Consider the following 21,717-nt stretch of genomic DNA (forward strand, 5'->3'; position numbering starts at 1 on the left):
TAATCAGCATAGTTACTAGTCCATAGAATACAAAGGGTGAAAGCATGTTAAAATGCTAGGGGGAAGAAGGCAAAAAGACACCTAATTCTCACCCTCCCTTGCTAGTATATTTATATTATATCTAAGAAGGTCTCTTTGTGTTTTAGCAGGGTGGCCCCATACCTCAGATCCTAGTGGTAAGGGATCACATCATCTTCCACCACCTCTCTGCATGCGAAGCGCCATCAAGTGTGTGTGTATGCTCTGTGTAATGCAATATAAAACGCGCCTAAAGCCAGAATTTGGCCGCAGCTGCATGTATGTTATGTCTAGGAACGTGCGAAGATCAGACCTCATAACAACCACTGTATCGAAATATCCTTGAAGGCTTCAGCACTCACTTGACAAACACAGCTCACCAAGCAAAGCTGATATCAGAGCAATAACATATTATTCTCGTGTGAAGCAAAACATTCTACTAGGCTCAAAGCTAAAGTAACAATTATGTGTCGTGTGGAGAAGCAGCAGAAAGGTAAAATGGCGTATAAACTCCTAATAAGCTCATGCTAACTTAACACAGTGGGTAGGCAAAGCATATCTATATGACAAAATCAAGGGAGTCAGAGTTTTCCTTGCTTCGCTGCATCCTTGCTCCTGGCACCAGACTTCACCTTTCCTTCAGAGGCTTCTAAACTTGAGCACACCTGCTCTTTGGGAGCCTGTCGAAGAATAATACATTCTAAAACATGCATTTGCAATGCAATAGGTCTCGCATTACTAAAAGTTTGAGCTATTGGTGATGCATTATTATGTGCAACGCCAGTAGATCAACTTTTTAGTACTCTGAGACCTATTGCATTGCAAATGTTTTTTTTAAATATAGAAGTGCTTATATTAGAGGGTGTTATTCAATTGCAACACTCTTTACACAGCTTTGCCTCATCCCTCACCATCCCACCCCATAACAAATTTGCTTTTTGAGTTGGTCTCACGTGTGCCATTTCTCACGCTGTCATCATGAAATATTTGGAATTACTGATTGCATCACAGTATAAATATATTTTTCCTTTGTGTAACTTTGCTGTTTTCCGCTTTGGTTACGTCTTTTATAGCTATGTCTACATGTGCAACTCGTGATCATTAATTTTGCTTGTATTTTATTCAAAATACATTAACAAGGACACATTTCTTTTTGGTAGGCACAAGGAGATTAAGTGATTTGCCAGAATCTCAGGATGGTAAGCAAATGCCGATACTCAAAACTGGTTCCCCAGCTACACTGATGCTGATACTTGAACCTAGTTCCCAGCTCCAAAGTCTGCAGCTCTGGCCATTACAGCACATCAGACTGCAGAAGGACCGTCACCCATGCACTCGTCACCAGCAGGCTCGACTACGGCAACATCCTCTATGCCAGAATTAACAAATCCCTACTACGCAAGCTCCAAACCATCCAAAACGTAGTGGCCAGGCTCATCCTAGGGATACCGCGCCACAAACATATGACTCCGCACCTGCGAGAACTCCACTGGCTCCCTGTCGATAAGAGGGTCACCTACAAACTACTCACACATACCTACAAATCCTTCAACAACATCGGACCCAAATACCTGAACAACCGAATGAGTTTCTACGCTCCCAAGAGGAACCTCCACTCAGCAGACTTCGCCTTGGCAGAGGTGCCCCGCATCCACAGAAGCAGAGCTGGAGGGAGAGCTTTCTCCTACACCGCTGCCACAGCATGGAACACTCTCTCAGTAGAACTGAGACGCTCTCCAACCCTGAACACCTTCAGACGGGCACTCAAGACCTGGCTTTTCGACTGACCGGAGCAGCCCTGCTTTTTCTCCCCCAGTGCCTGGAGACCCTCACGGGTGAGGAGCGCTTCACCAACCCCTGATTGATTGATTGATTGATTGATTTATGAGAGATGGTGCAAAGAATGAACTGAATACAGTATGACACAATTACACTGCGTCAGTCCTCACTACTGGGATATTCTGGGGAGGGGCTACAACTACAGAGATGATGAACGGTGACTCTCCTCCCTGAATGGGTGAGGGGGAGATGGCAATTACGTGAGGACTTTCTGCTCCATTTGTAGCGACGATACGGAAAAGAGGGCATGGTTTAATAATTTTGTAAAGCCACTGCTACCCTGCTAGCCCTCTTCTTTTCTATTCACATGGTCTAAATATTCTTTTTGAAGGTAAAGTTAAAGGTCTGATCAAAACTCAATAATAGCTACAGCAGCAATGAAAGACAGCTATGTACGGTACAGTATCCTTGGGCCTCGGAAGTCCAACACAATCGGGGCCATTGGCAGGACACCAGGAGGCCTCCTCAGCCTGGACAGCTGGGAGCACTGAACAACTGTGAGGGTGGCCTGGGATCAGGTCAGAGAAGAAGTGCACTATGACACGGAAGGAAATTGTTTCGCAGGAGATTGTGCCATGGAAGAACCTGAGGCTCTGACGTGAACTCCATCACCTGGTAGTAAGGGATTCAATATAAACAGTCAGTGTAATAAGCATGTGCTAAAATCCGGCACTGCGTATTGATGGAGGACACGTGGCCTAGCAACTAGTGCTGGTGACCCAGGAAGGGGAACATCCTTTACAACGCAACTTTTACCACGCAGTGCCTTTACGACGCAACTTTTACAACGCAAACCATTACAACGCATTGCGCTGGGGGGCGCTCTAGGATAGGGAATAGGTTTAATGTACTATCCAACACCTTCCCTACTATCCACGGGGACTGGAGTTGGAATAGTAAATTAAACAATTCACTATACAGCGCCCCAAAGCACTATGCGCTGTAAAGGCATGCGTTGTAAAAACCGAGTTGTAAAGGCATGCGATGTAAAAGCATGCGTTGTAATGTCATACATCCCCCAGGAATGATGGAAGCACGCTCCAACCCCGGCCTTCACTTGCATCCTGTGATTCTGGGCAAATCACTTAAACTGCCTATGTTCTCCTGTAAAGCGCTGTAATTATCTTGGTTCAAGTTTGCACTATAAAAAAAAAGCATGAAAAAAACAATCGCCTGTAGGGTCACAACACATATTACCATTTGTAATAAAACCTGTGGTCTATCTAACGTCCACTCTTTACTATAAAGTTGTGTTTTTCATTTACGAGGGACTAAAGAAGCAACAAAATCGCTGTGTATCTGGGGCAGCGATACACATTTCTTTTTACAGTGCACGCATTTTTAGCACGTTACACACACAATGTGCAGCAAGAGATGAAGAACAAAATGAATTTGAGTCTTGCAAGGATTGTAAATGCTGTATGAAGGGGTGGGGGAAATTAAAAGAACAACCTGTCACTGTGTATCACTACAGTGAAACTGCACCCTGGGTCCCGCCCCTTTAAATTAAATAGTTGTATGCAAGAAGGAACCTCCCTGCTGTGGCACACCATTTCCCATGACAGGGAAATTCTTAAGTCAATGTACCAGACGGGGCTTTTGTCTTGGAAAAGCACTCAGTGGGGAAAGTTTTGATTGATGCAGGAAGGGATGCTCCTTTTAAGCTATGGTGTGTCCACTCGTAAAGGAAAAAAGTGGCGACAGCCCCCGCCCCCTCACCTTTGGAAAGAATACCACATCCAGTCAGAGATAAGCAGTGCAACCCCACATTGCCAAGACAGTCTCCGGGAGAGATGCTAAGCACTTACTGGTTATAAAAAGGTGTATGACCGCCATTGGCTGGTTTTCAAGGGAAAAAAAGGCATGCAGCCACTATAGTAAAAGCGTGCTCTTGCAATTGTATTTAATAAAGACTGCAGATAAAACAAGGGTCCCTCAGAAACCTACTCCTAGGTGTAACTACCAAGGAGATCTCATCCTGAAAGCACCTCTCCCCTCCAATGTAAACAAGCATCGCAGCACTGCCGCTTTACTTTTAATGGTAAAAGTTAAGTGCGGTGCCGCGATGATACCAAAAGTAAAGAAATAGATGTTTTTTTCTATTTCTTTACTTTTGGAATCATCGCTGCACCTGCGCTTTACATTTAATGTTAAAAGTAAAGCGCGGGTGCCGCGATTATACCAAAAGTAAAGAAATAGATGTTTTTTTTCTATTTCTTGAATTTTGGTATAATCGCGGCACCTGCGCTTTACTAATAACATTAAAAGTAAAGCGTGGGTGCCGCGATTATACCAAAAGTAAAGAAATAGAAAGAAAAATGTATTTCTTTACTTTTGGTATAATCGCAGCACCCGCGCTTTACTTTTAATTTTAAAAGTAAAGCGTGGGTGCCGCGATTCAACAACTAGTGTGTAGCTTTCTGAAGCCCTTTCAAGAGGTCTCGCACTGCGCGAGCAGGGCTGCGCATTGCAACGCTAGGCGCGAGACCTAAATATTACCCAATGCACACCCACCCTCAAAAAAGAAAGAGTACCATTTTTACTTGAGCATACATGAAGATGATCTGCATCACTAAGGCACAAAACAAAGAACACCAGCAGAGCACCAGCGGTCAGCAAACATTGGATGCATATTGTGAAAGAGACAGGTAGGTACAAGTATGCATTACTAAGTACAGAAAAGTGTTTAGTTGTTCAGTGTTATATTGATTGTGGTTTTAGCTTCAAATCAATTATGTTTCTGCTGATTTCAATATAGACTCATCATTCTATACTTGCTAATCCATGGTACACTAAGTATTGTAATAGCAAGTATCTGTCCACTGTTTAGTAAAGATTGGAAACTCTGATCACATTGGCATGGTGTAGCTTGTTATAATATCTGTAGTGTGCTATGTTCATGTGTCCTCTCGTTATTCCCAGCCAACAGTATACTTGGTCAAACCATGTTTGTGAGCACATCTGACTTATGGACAACATACATGACTGATGGACAACAGAGTGACTGCAGGCACCAGTGATGACAAATAAAATATTTGATTTGCATTTTAAGATAGGAACCTAAAAATGAGTACATAAAAAATAAGTGAAAGGTTGGTACATGATTGAAGACATACAAATAGGAATCAAAAGCAAAGTGATGCATGACTTAAAACCCGTTATAAAACTTCAAAAAGGTAGAAACCTAGGCGAATAATCACAGTGAGCACACCACATAATGCTAGCGGTGCATTGCTAGAGATGACTGGAAAAAAACATATGTAAAATAGCATACATCTGGCAAGGTGACTAGGTAGCATTAACATTACATTTTTTAGAAGGACTTTCAAGTCAATAAACTGAAAAGCAGATACCATATAGAAAAAGAGGACAGAGATAAATAAGAGAAGAGAAAATAGACACAAGAAGACATAACAGCCATGAGAGTAGGAGCCAAAACTAATCAATTCAACAACATAACATCCCTCCTTGACTTAAAAGGGATGAGGTACCTGTGTAAAGGCTTCCAGTGTTTTCCAGATTTTCTGTGATATATTAGGGTGACTTTTAATTTGCATCTGAGAGGAATGAGCATTTCTACGGTAGGTTACCAACGTCCACAATGTGTGGAATGAAACATGATTAGCATTTTCTAATAAAGTAGAACTACTTTGTCTGCAATTGTCAATAAAAGGGCAAGGAGTGCTAAGTCAGTATCTGCGAGTGGTAGTGTGTTATTAGCTGCATTTGGACAAGAATAATCATGGGGAAATCTGATCCAATATTAACAGCAAAGATGTCACTCAGTTAGTTAGCAGTTTGGGACCAGTAAGGGGTCAGCCACTTGCAACCAAAAAACATACATTCAGAGTCACCACGTGTTGAATGACAAGACTAGCAGCTGTAGGAATCAGTGAATTTCAATTTACACAGTTAATCTGGGGTCCACTACAGATGATACAATACAAATAGTTTAGTTTGAGCTACTGAGGGAATATGTTTATTCTGTAGAGAATGAGAACCAATCTTCCCCCACATATCTGATGAAGGAGGTGGTCTGCCTGTGTTATGAAAATACTTAGAACATTTGATGCCAATAAACCAAAGGAAAATGTGAGTAGAAGATCATAGTGAAGTGTATAGGTTGCAGGCAGAAAGTTCCCTACAAAGACATTGATCAAGAAAAGTGACCAGAGTCGGCATGTGAAGTGGACCTAATTTGGAGATCTTCCCTTTATTTATCAAGAAATTATAGAAATCCATATTGTACTGGAAACATTTGTTTTGAAGGGAAACAAAAAGTAGAGGTCCTAAATCAAAGTAGAGATCAGTATTCTGATTAATACCCTTAGCTGTCCAATTAGGCCTAAATGCATTAGAGACTTTTTGTCTCCGTGTTTTTATTTTTCCAAAGGGACATGTGAGTACAGTTAGAGAAATCACCAGAAAAAAAGTGCTTATTCACCAGCTTTGGGCTTTCATGGTGTTCCTAATGATTTGGGTAGATTGTACAAGATACAATGAAGACATGGTTTATGAGGTGATGATAGAGTTGGCCCACAGAGTCTGTTCAATCAGTAAGTAAGGTGGGGGTTTCCTAGAGTCCTGAGAACAGCAGCATGCACCTTGAGTAGCCAGCAATTCAGTCTTGTAATCAAACTAATGAGGAAATTTGCATCCACCATTGCTATAACGTAAATGGAGTTTACTGTAGCTAATCCTTAGTTTCTTAGTATTACACAGAGAAGCAGAGATGATCGTATCAACTGTGGAGAAAAGTGAGGGAGAGAGACCTACAGAAATCATGCTGGACAACAAATTAATAAAAGGGGTATTATTTTCAAGGCTTCCATACTACCCTACCATGAGATGTGTTTATGTGACCACGTAGATAAGAGGTCTCTGATTTTGTCGGGAGTATTTTTTTTCATTATACGAAACAGGGGTAATCAGATTACAACTACATCAGATGCCCATATATTTAATGTTGTTGCAGGGATTTTGCTCATTCTCAGAACTATACACAAGAAAACAGGACCTCAGTAAATAAGGGTGTACCTCCTACCACCTTAGTACCTAAAATCCCAACCGACTAGCAATAGTGTCTCTTTCGGACTCCTACAAATATCAAGAAGCTAGGAATGTTTATGCAACCCAGAACACAAGCACTCCTGACTCACCTCAGAGTTGCAGGAACAAGACAACCGTTCGCTTTCTCGTACTTGTCCACAATGAGAATAATCAGAGTCACTAAATAAGTTTAAAATGTTTATTTTGCATATAGTGACTCATAAAACGGTATGCACACCATGACCAGCAGCAAAATGCATAAAGCTCGTATCATCAGCATTGTTACAATACCATAGAATACAAAAGGCGTCGTCATTTTATAAAGACTGGGAAAAAAGGCAAAATAACTAAGCCTAATCACCCTCCCCTTGGCAGTAATAAGTTATTTTACATAAGAGAAGATCTCTAGGCGTTGTTAGATCCGCTACCTGAAAGCCTAAACGCAAAGGTTCACATCATAGGAACAGCAGAGCCCATCTCAATGGAACGGCTTTCTTCAAGTGATATTTCCGAACACCGTTCAGTTGGACTCCCATTGACTTCAATGGGACCCTGTGTTCCGACCGACAACCCAGGCTCCCATTGAAAAAAGGGCTAGGTGCGGAAAACCTTGCACCCTAAGGAGGGCACCCCATTATGCCTGCCCCACTGTGCATGGTTGGAAAAGGGGGGACCACTGGGTACCCGCACGGGTTCCAACTGGAGGCCTCCAGGTGAAGGGGGCCTGCTATGGGCCCCCAAAGTCTGTTTCCGACAGCCGATCCATGTCAGAGAATCCGATTCGGCAAGGCTGTCAGAATCCAACATCATAATCCATCGGTCAGAAACAGGGCCTGTAGAGCCGTACGAGTCGGCTCCGACTGACTCGTTTTCTCCAAATGCCATTCGGAGGCGAGTCGGAACCGGGTCGGAAAGTTCAAACGGTTTCCGACCATCGTAATGGGTCGGTCGGAAATGTTTCTGAGTTGATCAGAAACTAGGCTTACGACACAGATTCGGACAAACCAAATGCCGCTTTGAGTCTTTCCGCCCTAAATCGCAAAGAGGCGCTCAGTTGATATTTTCAGCAGACTCATAACAGTGCCAGATCTCCATCAGTTATATGTACTGGACATTAATACTAAGATCAGGGTGAGAATTAAGGACAATCCAAGGAGAGAGTTCAACCCCATGACTGCCAGAGAGACTTATAAGAGTGCAAGAAGGTAAAAGAGGAAAGGGTTGCAAAAGCTGAAAATGAAAGCATTATTATGCAAACTATATATAGAATAAAGAAGGAAAGTGGACTGAAAAAAAATACATCGGAGCAAACCCACACCCCACAAGCAAGAGCGGGAATATCCCAAAGAGACAAAGCTACCTGATGGGCAAAAGGTAGGACCCAAGCATGAGCAACCCCTCCACACTGCGATAACGATCCAAGAAAACACAGGAGGTTCAAAATCGGGATATAACAATGCTCATTAACTAAGCGTGGTGAACAGGCAGAAAAGGCCGAACAACATGTATTGAACTGAAGGCCTGAAATATCTTAAGAGAACATACTAAGTGCACAAATTGCTACATGCTGGTACAAAAACTTAACCAAAGAACATAACATACAATGAAATGTAAGGTCTAACTCATAAAGATAACAATGATGTTACACAACATTGCAAGATATTGACATGACTAGATTGCCAACACATCTGAAATGATAGGAGGTATGACCAACATAAAGAACATCATACACAATGGCAACACCATGAGTCAACAAAGCTATGATAACAGGAAGAAAATAAATGGCAGAACCTTTGACCTTCAGGCCAGAGTCCCCCGCTCCGCCCCAGCCGCTCCTTTGTGGTTCGCCTACCGCTGCCCCCGACACTTCCTCATGGTAGGTGTTTGAGGCCCTCCTGTTGTCTGCCTGCGTGTTGTTCCCTACTTGCTTCCTGTATTATTGTGCATATAATTGTGCCTTATTGTGCCTGTAATTGTGCCTTATTGTGTCTGTAAATGTGCATTATTTTGCCCTTTTGTCGTTTTGACTGCCTGTTGATATTGTATTTTGTTTTTCAGATTTTCACTGCCCTTTTACCCCCCCCCGCTGAACCCGCGTGGGCCCTCCTCCTGCCGCCTCCCACTCCTGCCTCCCAGCAGCGCATCCCTTTCCTATTTAATGGCCGCCGCTGTGGGGACGACTGAGCAGGACCACTGGCCTCCAGGCCAGAGTCCCGCTCTCCGAACCCTGCAACTCCACTCTGCTTCGCCTGCTACTGACCCCAACACCTCCTCCTGGTAGGTGTTTGAGACTGAGGTTGTGTAATTCTCGAGTCTGACTCCATTTTGTTCTGTGCCACCATTTTGTGTTGCCCTCACGTAGGCCTGTAAAGGTCACCTGGCCTTCTTAGTTCATGTATACATTAACTAGGTTTCTTTTTGACTCTGAAATGAACTGTAAGAAACTGATCTCTTCACCTGAAACTGACCTCGCAAAGCCAATTTCCCTGATCGATCTTTATCTGAGATTGCCAATCAATGTTCAGGACATCGTTAACTTTTTAGTTTCCTTGCACATGCTTAATCTTGTTCAGCATCTGTTACTGTTTCTTTTTTTTGTGTTTCTTCATTACATGGGTTATGCTTTCAATTATAGGTTTGTCCGGCTTGTGGAGATTGAATTTGGGACATTCCTAATAATTAACTTTTGGGTCGGGATACTGTAAATTGAGTTTTTGCTATGTGATACTTTGTTTGAAAATGTATCTTATTGGTTCGAATTTTGTGCAGTGGGTGTACATTTATAATGTGAATATTGGGTATAAAAGGAGACGTCTCGCCTTAGTAAAATGAGCAGTCTCCTGAGAATTTACACCGTGATGTATTTCTAGGATCACTGTTACTAGCTGCAGCTAATAAGCTTGGTCTCTGGCGCCATCCAGAAGTATTCCGTGTCTTTGAATACCAAGACAGGTGAACTCGAAGATCTTAGGCGTGCCCCTGACGCCGCTGGGTTAAATCCTGGTTCTTCAACTGGCGCCCACGTGTGGCGACTTCAGCGGTACTGGTCCAAGCCCGAAGATTGTGAGGAGCCCCGTGAGGATAATCTGGAGGACGGCCGCCACTTCATTGACCCCTGCATGTCGACGTGGACCGAAGGTTTTTTTTCTGCGAGGCTTCCCCTTTCCGACGGCTGCGAAGGACTGCTGCCCTGACTGTCGCCCTGTCTTAGACCCTCTTGTAATGATTTGTAAGGCGAGACGTTAGACGGTCTTCTGGTGGCATGACAGACATTTTGGTTAAGTATAAGTGGGTCGCTCCCACGACTTTGTTTTGTTTATTGGTTTTGATTCGGCCATTGCAATAGTCGAAGCCGAGGGGTTCATATATTTACGAGTGTATCATTTTTGATACCCCTTGAAGTTTGAAGCAAGACTAGTGAGCTAAAGATGCCTGGTTCTGGCAAAATTAGCAAATGGTTTTGTTGTAGTTTTAATAAGGATTCCCGATTGGAGGACTCGTGTCCGATACCTCCAGTTGAAACTCCAACCTATGAGCTCTATTCAAAGCATGGTGTAGGTCCCATTACCTTTAATGAAGTATGGATCCGTTATAAAAGGAAAGATGGTGTTTTACCATGGCCCCAACATGGTAGTTTTGAATCAGATGTTTTAGATAACCTAGAAGTTGCGCTATTTAAGAAGAAAGCCCGGCCGGCGATGTTTGACTCTTTCTGCATTTGGCGTAAGGAAGCCAAACAGCGAGAAATTAAGCAAGCTGCTAGGCAGTTTAAGGAAGATGAAGCGTGGGGTCGCACACTACTCACACACCGGCGGTGTCGCCCCTAAGGACTCTGGTCAATGTAGTAAAGTGTTCGCGATGCATCATCTTTCGATCTTCTGCTATCTTGGCTGTCTTCGCCATCCCTGGACACGTGTTTCGGGGTATTACCCCATATCAGCAAGGATAGGCCGTGTACTGGGGTTGCCGATGGCTGACAATATCTGCCAGGTATAGTACCACTCAGGCGCGTAGGTGCAGGATCCCAGGCTCGTCAGCCCCCTGCTCAAGGGAGCTTTAAAGTTACAAATGGGGGTGGGGTCGCACACTACTCACACACCGGCGGTGTCGCCCCTAAGGACTCTGGTCAATGTAGTAAAGTGTTCGCGATGCATCATCTTTCGATCTTCTGCTATCTTCGCTGTCTTCGCCATCCCTGGAGACGTGTTTTGGGGTATTACCCCTCATCAGCAGAAGGTGCCAAACCTGAACCCTTAGTTGCAGAACTACCTGGTAGAATTATTAATTTAATGAAAACTATGATGCCTCCTTTGCGGGTGAATTGGGACAAGTTAGCAGCATGCAAACAAAAGAAAGATGAGAGTGTGTCTGATTTCTTCACTAGGTTTGAGGAAACATTCATTGATCATAGTGGTCAGGACATGAGTACAGAAGGTGGTCAGAGGTTGTTTGTAGATAAGTTTGTTTTTAATTTACTTCCTGAACTTTCTAATAAGTTAAAGGACTCTGAGAGTTCATGGGCTGTTTCTTCTTCGGCCCAGATATTGGCTACTGCACAATATTACGAGAATAGAGATATAGATGAGAAGGATAAAGTAGAGAAGAAGACTAGAGAATTAAAAATGAAAGATCTTCTGCAGCAGGCTTATCCGCCTTGCCCTAAACAGCGTCAGTTTCAGCAACCCCCACAATTTCAGAAACTGTTGCAGAAGCCTGAGTCTTTTGCTTCGCAACTTCCGCTAGGCCCTAATCAGTGTGCTTATTGTAAAGAGGAAGGTCACTTCAAGAATAGTTGCCCGATCTTGCTACAGCATGCGAATGGTATGTCAGGTCTGAGAGGTCGTGGTGGTTTCCAACAAGTACCTAGGGTAGGGGACGTGGTACGTTTCCCCAGAATGAACGTTCCTTTTCCCCTCAGAATTCTATAAATTATTTTGATCAACAGAATGTTCTGACCGTCCAGTCCACTCAGTACTACACTGATGATTATTATGTTGGAAGTGAGAGTGCTGGTTTTAATGATAGTTAGGACAGCCATGGTCAAAGGGAGGGAGTAGTGTCACTTCCAATAGACCAGAGTAGACCTTATGTTGAAGTGATTACATCAGGTGTGTCAGAACCTTTTCTTTTGGATATTGGTGCTGCAAAGAGTTCTATCATGCACTCTAAACTCCCTGGCGCACCCTTGTCTGGCTTGACTAATGTTTCGGTAGGATTTTCTGGCGCCCCAGTTCGTAACCCGGTTTCTTGTCCTTTGCCCCTTTCTATTGGTCCTTGTGAATTGGAGGCTCCCCTTATTCTAAAGACTGGCTGTGGCGAGAATTTTTTGGGTTTGGACTTGTTGAAAAGATTGCATGCGACATTACATTGTTCTCCTTTGGGAGTACATCTTACGGTGGGTAAGAAAGGGATTTCCCCGATGTATCTGTCTAAGGATCGCCTTCCACTGGAATTGCGTTCTCTCCCTGATACACTTTGGGCTACAGGTCCTAATGATGTTGGTCTTTTGCAGATTCCACCCTACGTTGTTACCCTTAAGTCGAATGCTAAATTACCTCGCATTCCTCAGGACAAAATTTCCAGTGATGGCGAAAGAGCTCTTTTAGCGATTATCTATGATTTGGTTGAGAAAGGTGTGGTTGAAGAAATGAGAGGTAATGTGTGTAATAGTCCTGTTCTGCCTGTCCTTAAGCGTACTGACTCTTCTCAGACACCTGTGTATCGGTTTGTGATCGACCTTCGAGAGGTCAATAAGATTGTTGTGCCACAGTTTCCTGGTGTCCCAGACATTACTACTTTATTGACTATGGTCCCTGCCTCAGCTGCTTGGTTTTCTGTTATTGATCTGAAGAACGCTTTCTTCAGTTTTCCGATTGCTGAGGAAAGTAGGGTTATTTTTGGCTTCTCTTCAGGAGGCCGCAGTTTCCGGTTTAAACGCGCTACTCAAGGTTATTGTGAGAGTCCCTCCATTTATAGTCAGGCTTTGAAAACTCAGCTTGATACTTTTGCATTGCCTTCTGGTGCTACTCTTATCCAGTATGTTGATGATCTGATGGTTGCTGCTGATGATGAAGAGATTTGTAAAGAAGTTACTCTTTCTTTGTTGCGACACCTGTCTAACCTTCATCATAAAGTGTCACCTTCGAAGTTGCAATATTGCCGACAAGAAGTGACCTACTTAGGTCATCTCTTGTCGAAGGAGGGAAGACGATTGACCCCAGAGCGTATTCAAGCGATTGCCCAAATGACTGTGCCATGCACACAGAGAGAGGTGCGTGCCTTCTTAGGTATCACCCAGTATTGTAGACAGTGGATTCGAATTTTTCTTTGCTAGCGAAACCTTTGTTGGCACTTACTCTTAAGGACACACCACACCCTCTTCCTTGGTCTGACGAATGTCAGAAGAGTTTTCTGAATTGCGTGATGTGTTGTGTTCTGCTCCGGTGTTGGGTACCCCCGACTATAGTAAACCTTTTACACTTTATGTACACGAGAGAGAAGGTTGTGCGTTGTCAGTATTGACGCAACAATTTGGGGACAAGCAGCGCCCACGTGCGTATTTTTCAGCCACTTTAGATCCGGTAGCTAGGGCATTGCCTAGTTGTCTAAGAGCTACAGCGGCAGCGGCTGTTTCTATCCGACAGTCTGCTGGTTTGGTATTGGATAATACATTGATTGTAATGGTCCCACATGCAGTGGATACCCTATTGAATAGAACAAAAACTCAACATCTTACCAGTGCACGTTTGTCAGGTTATGAGTTGACGCTTTTGGCTAGCCATGTGCACATCAAGCAGTGCAACACATTGAATCCAGCTACATTGTTGCCAATTTTTGTAAAGACAGATGCTCAGGAACAGCATGACTGTTTTCTCTGGACAGAGGAGGAAACGAAGGGTAGAGTTGATCTGAAAGATACTCCTCTTTTGAATCCTGATGGTACCCTATGGGTAGATGGTTCGTGCTTTAAGCTTCCGAATGGAGAGACGACTGCAGCATATGCTGTCACAACTTTGCACACGATTGTTGAAACAACACGTATTGCACAGAATTCAGCGCAGGCAGCGGAGTTGATAGCATTGACTAGAGCGTGTGTGTTGTCAAAAGGAAAGAGAGTGAATGTTTTTATGGATAGCCAATACGCATTTGGCGTGGCTCACAGCTTTGGTCGTTTGTGGAAAGAGAGAGGATTTCTTACTTCCCATGGTACGAAAATTCAGCATGGACAATTAGTGAGTGAACTTCTTGAATCACTTACTTTGCCGACTCAAATTGCGATAGTAAAGTGTAGTGCGCATAAGAAGGTTACAGATGATGTGGGTCGAGGGAAAGCGTTTGCAGATGAAGTAGCGAGAGAAACAGCGAAAGAAGTGACGAGTCGGATGTATGTTGCAGGTCCTGCCAGATGGGTTGTGGAAGGAGGAATCTGTGAAGATACAAAAGAAAGTGTGAAGATGATTCAGGCAGAAGCTACTGAGAAAGAATTGAGTATGTGGAGAGAGAGTACGGGAATGTTGGATTCGACAGGCTGTTGGGTTGAGTTGTCAGAGCACCGGCGATGGTTGTTGCCGAATGCATATGTGCTTCCGGTGGTTACTATGGCTCATGGACTGGCTCACATTAGTTCAAAAGGGATATGTAAGTTGCTGGCTCCGGTATGGCAGAATAGTGGAATTCCTAAATGTGCTGAGAATTTGGTTAAACATTGCATGATTTGCTTGATGCATGATCCTGGAAAGGGAACACCAACTCCAGCGGGTCATTTTGCTCTTCCAACGTATCCGTTCAAGGTTTTGCAGATAGACTACATTCATATGGAAAGATGCAATAACTTGAAGTATGTGGTTGTTTGTGCCTTTTCCAGATGGATAGAGGCCTACCCCCTAAAGGATAATACTGCCTTATCTACAGCCAAGGTTTTGCTCAAAGAATTCTTTCCCAGATATGGTTTGCCGTGGATGGTATGGAGTGATAATGGAAGTGAATTTGTGGGTCAGTTTATGAAGAAAGTATGTGCATGTCTGGGTATCAAACAGAAATTTCAAGCTGCGAATCACCCCCAGTCAGCAGGCCTGGTCGAGTGCTATAATGGCACTCTGAAGCTGAAGTTGGCCAAGGTGCAAGCGAGCTCTGGTCTTACATGGCCCGATGCCTTACCATTGGCACTTTTGTCCACGAGAACAACAGTACATTCTCGCGTGGGACTTAGCCCATACGAGATTTTTTTTGGACGCCCGGCGAATGTCTGGGGTGTGCCGAGGCCTAAGAATTACAGTGATAGCGAGTACCCTATGTTGGTTAACTTCTTACATGATTTGACTGCTAAATTGCGTGTTCTTCACCAACAGGTCCAAGACACTTTGCCTTCAGTTTCTGTAGACGCAGGCCACACGATTCAACCTGGCGACCGGATTCAAACCAGGAATTTCCAGAGGTCAAAGAACTTGGAACCAAGATGGACCGGTCCATACCAAGTCCTGTTTTCAACTCAGACTGCTATTAAGGTGTTCGCCAAGAAAAACTGGGTACATGGTACCCATTGCAAGAAGATACCTTTGCCCTTACCGTACGATAAGTGGGTCCAGGAAGGTGTTGCCGATTCCGAGAGTGAAAAGGGTTCCAAGATTTGTACCTTTTAGCGATGCACATCTGGAATGGACTCAGTCAGAACGTGCGGATAATGAAGTCTTGCAAGAAGCTGTTCCGCCGTGTTTGAGATTTGATACTACGTATCCAGAGACACTCTTTCAGGATCAAACTGTGCCTGGTAAAGAAGGCTACAACTTAAGGTCTAAAAAGGACAAATAAAATCTGAATTTTTTTGTGAATTACACTATTTCAGACAAGAGCATATTTTTCTTTTTCTTTTTTGAGCCACCATCCGGGTTCAGCTGCAGGGTCGCGGTATAAGACTGAAGGGGTGGCCCGCGTATTGACGAAAGGTCTGCGGTTCTAGGGATGCCTAGGAAGCCTGGACGCACACTTGAGTGAAGAAGGAAAATTGCCGCGAGCAGCACGTCAGAGGATGGAGTCTGTTGTAACTGAAAGAGATGTTGAGAGAATAGATCTTAAGACAAGATTTTGTACATTGTTATATAGCAAATGTTTTTTAATATTGTGCATTTTGATGTTTTTAAGTATCACATTAGCTTGTGTGGGTTGTATTGTCTATGTTACACAACAGACATCTGCACCCACCTCCCAACCTATGCTTTCTTTCACTACTGTTTCTTTGCACCAGTTTTATACGTTGCCTGAACATGAACAAACAAGGAGGTCAGAATTTGTCAACAACTCGTTCATACAGTTGTTGCATCAGCATCAGTTAGTTGTAAATACCACTAATTGTTGGGTTTGTGGTCTTATGCCTCATACGACAGATAAAGGTATGCCATATTTGGTTTTGCCTTTTTCTTTTAATGGGTCTGTGTGGGCTTTTCAGACCATGTTTATCTATGCAAATGAGGTACGCCCCTTACGTTCCCTTAAAGATAACTCCAGCAATAGTGCCTTGATAAGGGGAATAGTAGCTATGATCCGAGATATTGATGCATATAATACTATCCCTAAGGATGAGATGCAGGCTTATGTTTGTTGGAAAGTGACTGGATATAGTACCAGCTTGACAGAGAAGGAGAGACGAAAAAGGTCTCCCCCTATTTGGATTGTACCCCACCGAGGCCATTTTTGTCTGCTAGGTACTGGTCGGAATCCGAAAGCTCAGCTAGGTAAGAGTGTGTGTGCTCAAACCTATGTCTATTCATCCCGGACTTCTCCACCGTTTGTGCCAGCTAAGGGCACATTTTTTGTTTGTCATGACAGAGCCTACACATGGTTGCCACCTGATTTTTCAGGAACATGTTATGTGGCATTTTTGCTTCCCCCTACATACACTACTGCTTCACGGCAGCCAGACTTTGGAATTCACTCCCGCTCTCAATTAGACTAAGCCACTCCCTTTACTCTTTTCGTAAAGATGTGAAGACCTGGCTATTTGCCCAGTAAATCATGCAGTAAACACATGGGTAGAGACATGAGTCGAGTTTTCAGCGCCAAGACGCCCTCGGGCATACGTTCGCGCTAAACAAATCGCAAAAATAAATAAGTAAATAATTAGAACGAGATATGGTAGAGGTGTCTTCAATCAGGAAGATACTGCAGCACACGAAGTAGGAGATTTCTTCAAGGGCTTCCTGCCCTTTTGGGGTCCTATGATCAATAGTAGGCATATTCGACAGCTCGTCCGCGTTGTTGAAGCTACTATTAATGAGACAGCAGGTGCTCTTAGTAATGTTACAGCTGAGCTTCAAGCGGACCGCCTTATGACTTTGCAGAACCGTATGGTATTAGACATCATACTTGCAGATCGAGGAGGAGTATGTAAATTGATTGGATCTAGTTGCTGTGTTTACATACCAGATAATGCCCCTACAGTGTACCAAGCCATTTCTAGGTTGCATAAGATCTCTGAGTCTATCCATGTAGACGAAGGAGACTGGTCATTGACAGGATGGTTTTGGGGACTGCTGTCCAAATGGGGATGGAAGATTCTGACATTCCTTGGTATGGTTTTAGCCATTCTTTTCTCTTGTTGTCTTTGCATCCAGTGTGGTCCCGCCATTTGTAGTCTTTGTGCTACTGTGTGTGTTCGGAGACCTGTCCCGAGAGAAGTAGAGAATAATAAAATTATGCTACAGCAACACTTTGATGACCTAATGAATATTGATATAGACCTAGATTCAGATTTACATGAGTCTTAGGTTATTGCCTACGTAATGGCAAAAGGAGGGCCTGAGGTTCTGTAATTCTTGAGTCTGACTCCATTTTGTTCTGTGCCACCATTTTGTGTTGCCCTTACGTAGGCCTGTAAAGGTCACCTGGCGAACGAAGTGGCCTGGCCTTCTTAGTTCATGTATACATTAACTAGGTTTCTTTATGACTCTGAAATGAACTGTAAGAAACTGACCTGTTCACCTGAAACTGACCTCGCAAAGCCAATTTTCCTGATCGATCTTTATCTGAGATTGCCAATCAATGTTCAGGACATCGTTAACTTTTTAGTTTCCTCGCACATGCTTTATCTTGTTCAGCATCTGTTACTGTTTCTTTTTTTTTTATGTTTCTTCATTACATGGGTTATGCTTTCAATTATAGGTTTGTCCGACTTGTGGAGATTGAATTTGGGACATTCCTAATAATTAACTTTTGGGTTGGGATACTGTAAATTGAGTTTTTGCTATGTGATACTTTGTTTGAAAATGTATCTTATTGGTTAGAATTTTGTGCAGTGGGTGTACATTTATAACGTGAATATTGGGTATAAAAGGAGACGTCTCGCCTTAGTAAAATGAGCAGTCTCCTGAGAATTTACACCATGATGTATTTCTAGGATCACTGTTACTAGCTGCAGCTAATAAACTTGGTCTCTGACGCCATCCAGAAGTATTCCGTGTCTTTGAATACCAAGAGAGGTGAACTCGAAGATCTTAGGCGTGCCCCTGACGCCGCTGGGTTAAACCCCGGTTCTTCAACACCCTCCTGTTGTCTGCCTGTGTGTCGTTCCCTGCTTGTTTCCTGCATTATTGTGTCTTATTGTCCCGGTAATTGTGCCCTATTGTGCCTTATTTTTCCCTTTTGTCATTTTGTCTGCTTGTGGACATTGTATTTTGTTTTTCAGATTTTTGCTGCCCTTTTTCCCACTGCTGACCCCACGTGGCCCCTCCCCTCTGCCGACTCCCGCTCCCACCTCCCAGCTGAGCTTCCCTCCCTCCTTCCCTATTTAAGGGCGGCTGCGCCACCGGCGTGCCAAAGGCAAACCTGTCTGCGCCTGTCTGAGACCTCACAGCGACCGGCACCAGGGACTCTGGATCTACGACCACCCTCCGCTACGACTCAGCTGCCCTCCTTGCACTCAACCTGGAAGGAACAACAACTGCCAGCTGTCAATAAGAACATATTGCTCCTAGCAAACAAAGTAAATATTCTGATATCACTGGATTGAGGAACACTGTGAAAGTAATCTCATGGAATGTGTACGGGTTAAAAACAACTCTACAGAACACGGAATCAGTTGACTTCCTACAGTCTGGGGATCTGTTATGCCTCCAAGAAACTTGGCTGCTAACCTCAGCGGCCATTCCAGGCTTCACAGAATTTCAACAGACATCAAAAAGCATAACATATTCGGAAGACCGTCGGGGGGACTATCTATTTACACACAAATGAGTTGTAACATAAAAGCTACACCCCTACTCAACAAAGGTATGGCCCAAGCTACTCTTTTGCGTGGCTTCGAATTGAACAGCTGACTATTAGATATTTTACTTGTGAACATCTACTTTAACTGCAAGGAATCACCAAGACCTGGCGCCATGAGGTCCCTATTGGACGCACTGGAAGAGCTACAAAGCAGCCAGACAAATTGAGGGATTATAATCGCTGGTGATTTTAATACTCTTTACCTAGGGACTGCACCCAATGATGCCCCGCCAATGAAATGGCAGGGAAGCTAATGAATACTTATTTTAATGCATATCGATTAAAACCAATACAAATCCTCAACCACTGCAAGACGGCTTTGAACACAGTACTACTGGGAAAAATCAAAACCACGATCGACTATATCTTCGTGTGTAAACGCTTGTATGGACATGTGTTAGAAACTCAGAAACCCGTGTTCCAGACAAGCGACCATCTCCCACTGGCCATAACCTTTGCATTACAGATGGCCATGCAACTGTTCGTTGCCAGAGTGGTTTCAACTAAGGGGGAGGAAATTCACACCTTACAGAGGAGAATAAAATGGAGCACAATAGATACAACTGCACTATATAGGTGGAAAATGATCTGGCCCAGCCTTGCTCACGAATTTACAGAAGGTAATGTGGGCAGAAATTGGAACAAACTGGCCACGATAGGCGCAACGTGGTTTCCAGCTATTCATGGATTGCCCATGTGGCCGTATTGTATTGTTGTGTGCCAAGTCATGCTCAACCTCATCAGCTACATCCACATATCAACGATGATTTGCGAATTAACCTCGCTCCATCCAACGAAGATTTAGCAGTACAGACAGCAAAGGGGAAACCCTCGAATTGCGAAGAAACATCAGTCGAAGTGAACCGTGTCATATAATCCTGAACAGCAGAAGGGATGGAGCACCGGGTCCCAATGGTTTACCGGGTCAAAGAAGAATGCAATTCCTGGGGTACCATACTCACACCACTCTACGTCTATTGCCTGACCAATTCAATAGTCCCGGAGACCTGGAAAGGTTCCCTGCTGCAAACCCATTCACAAAAACTACATACTGATTGCTCTCCTGGACATCGAGGCAAAAGGATATGCAAGCCTGCTCCTGCAGGATTTACAGGAATGGGCCGACATCAATGAAATCTTTCCAGCATACCAATCCAGTTTTAGTCCCGGAGCATCAACTATGGATAATATTTTAGCTCTCACTTACCTAACAGAACAGTCCACTCAGAAAAAACAGCTGCCACTGTTTGCATGTTTTGTGGACTATTCTGCGGTATTTGACGGCGTTAACCGAAGCCTGTTGTGGCAGAAATTGTAAAATTGGGGGTACCTCTGATACTGCTAAAAGCAATAATCAGCCTTTACACCGGAACATGGGTACAGGTGAAACTCACGACAAATCCAGCCACTAAAAAGATCCAAACAGATTAAGGGCTGAAACAAGGCTGCGTACTGGCGCCCCATCTTTTTAACTTATACACGGCAGACCTTGGCAAAGCATTATTTAAGGCTAATCTTCTGTCACCTAAAATTGACTCAACTAGATTATTCTTAATGCAGTATAAAGACGATATGGTGTTATTGGACCACACCAAAACGGGCCTGCAACGACTATTGGAAGCTCTAAACAAGTACAACAACAACAACAACCAAAGGGCATATGCAGGAAAGACGAAGGTGGTAATATTTGGGAAGTATGCCAATAAACTTAGACAACTCTGGAAACTAGGCATCTTGAATGTTACAACAACGACCAAATATACCTACCTGGGGGTCTGGCTCACGAGCAATGCGAAACCCACTGCACACATTGCTTCCATGGAAACAAAAGCTAGGGTGGTGACGTATGCCCTATGCAAGCTGAATTCTAAATTAAGTGGCCCATCCACCAAATCTATCAGAAAGGTCATAAACGCTAAGTTGTTACCCTCTCTCACATATGGCCAATTAGCATTCCCAGCGGTTTATAGTAACATCTTGGAACAAGCCAATTGTCGAGCGTTTAAGCGAATCTTTCAAATACCAATATATGCCCGGAATGCTCTGCTCCGACTGGAATTCGGGCTAAACAAACAGAGTTACGAGCATTGGCCTCGATTGTGCAGTTCTTTCGTGGGGTATTTGCGGCCCCCCGCATTCAATGAAAGCAATCTTAAAAACTATTTTTGAGGAGGAAAATAACTTGTGGTCCTACAGCCTGCACACTGCATTTCCTGAATTGCAGCTTGACATGTCCAACTGGCAGGATTTTATCCATCAGCCCGGTATCCTAACATCAATTTTAAGAAAACAAGTTAGATTACTCTCTAAGGATGAGGACATGAAGGAACTGAGGCTCTCCAGCGGTAACATGGCGATTCTTGCCACCTCCTATGAGGACCGTCCAAAGCAGCCCTACATTGATGCCACCTTAAATAAGTCAATCTTAAAGCGAATTTTAGCAGTGAGACTTATGGTACTGGCGATAAAAGATATTAACATGCGCTAGAAATCATTAGAGGTGGTCAGTAGTTGCTGACTATGCCAACAATATGAGGAAACCATGGCTCATTT

The sequence above is a fragment of the Lissotriton helveticus genome, chromosome 6 (genome assembly GCF_964261635.1).
Source record: "Lissotriton helveticus chromosome 6, aLisHel1.1, whole genome shotgun sequence".
NCBI classification, from domain to species: Eukaryota; Metazoa; Chordata; class Amphibia; order Caudata; family Salamandridae; genus Lissotriton; species Lissotriton helveticus.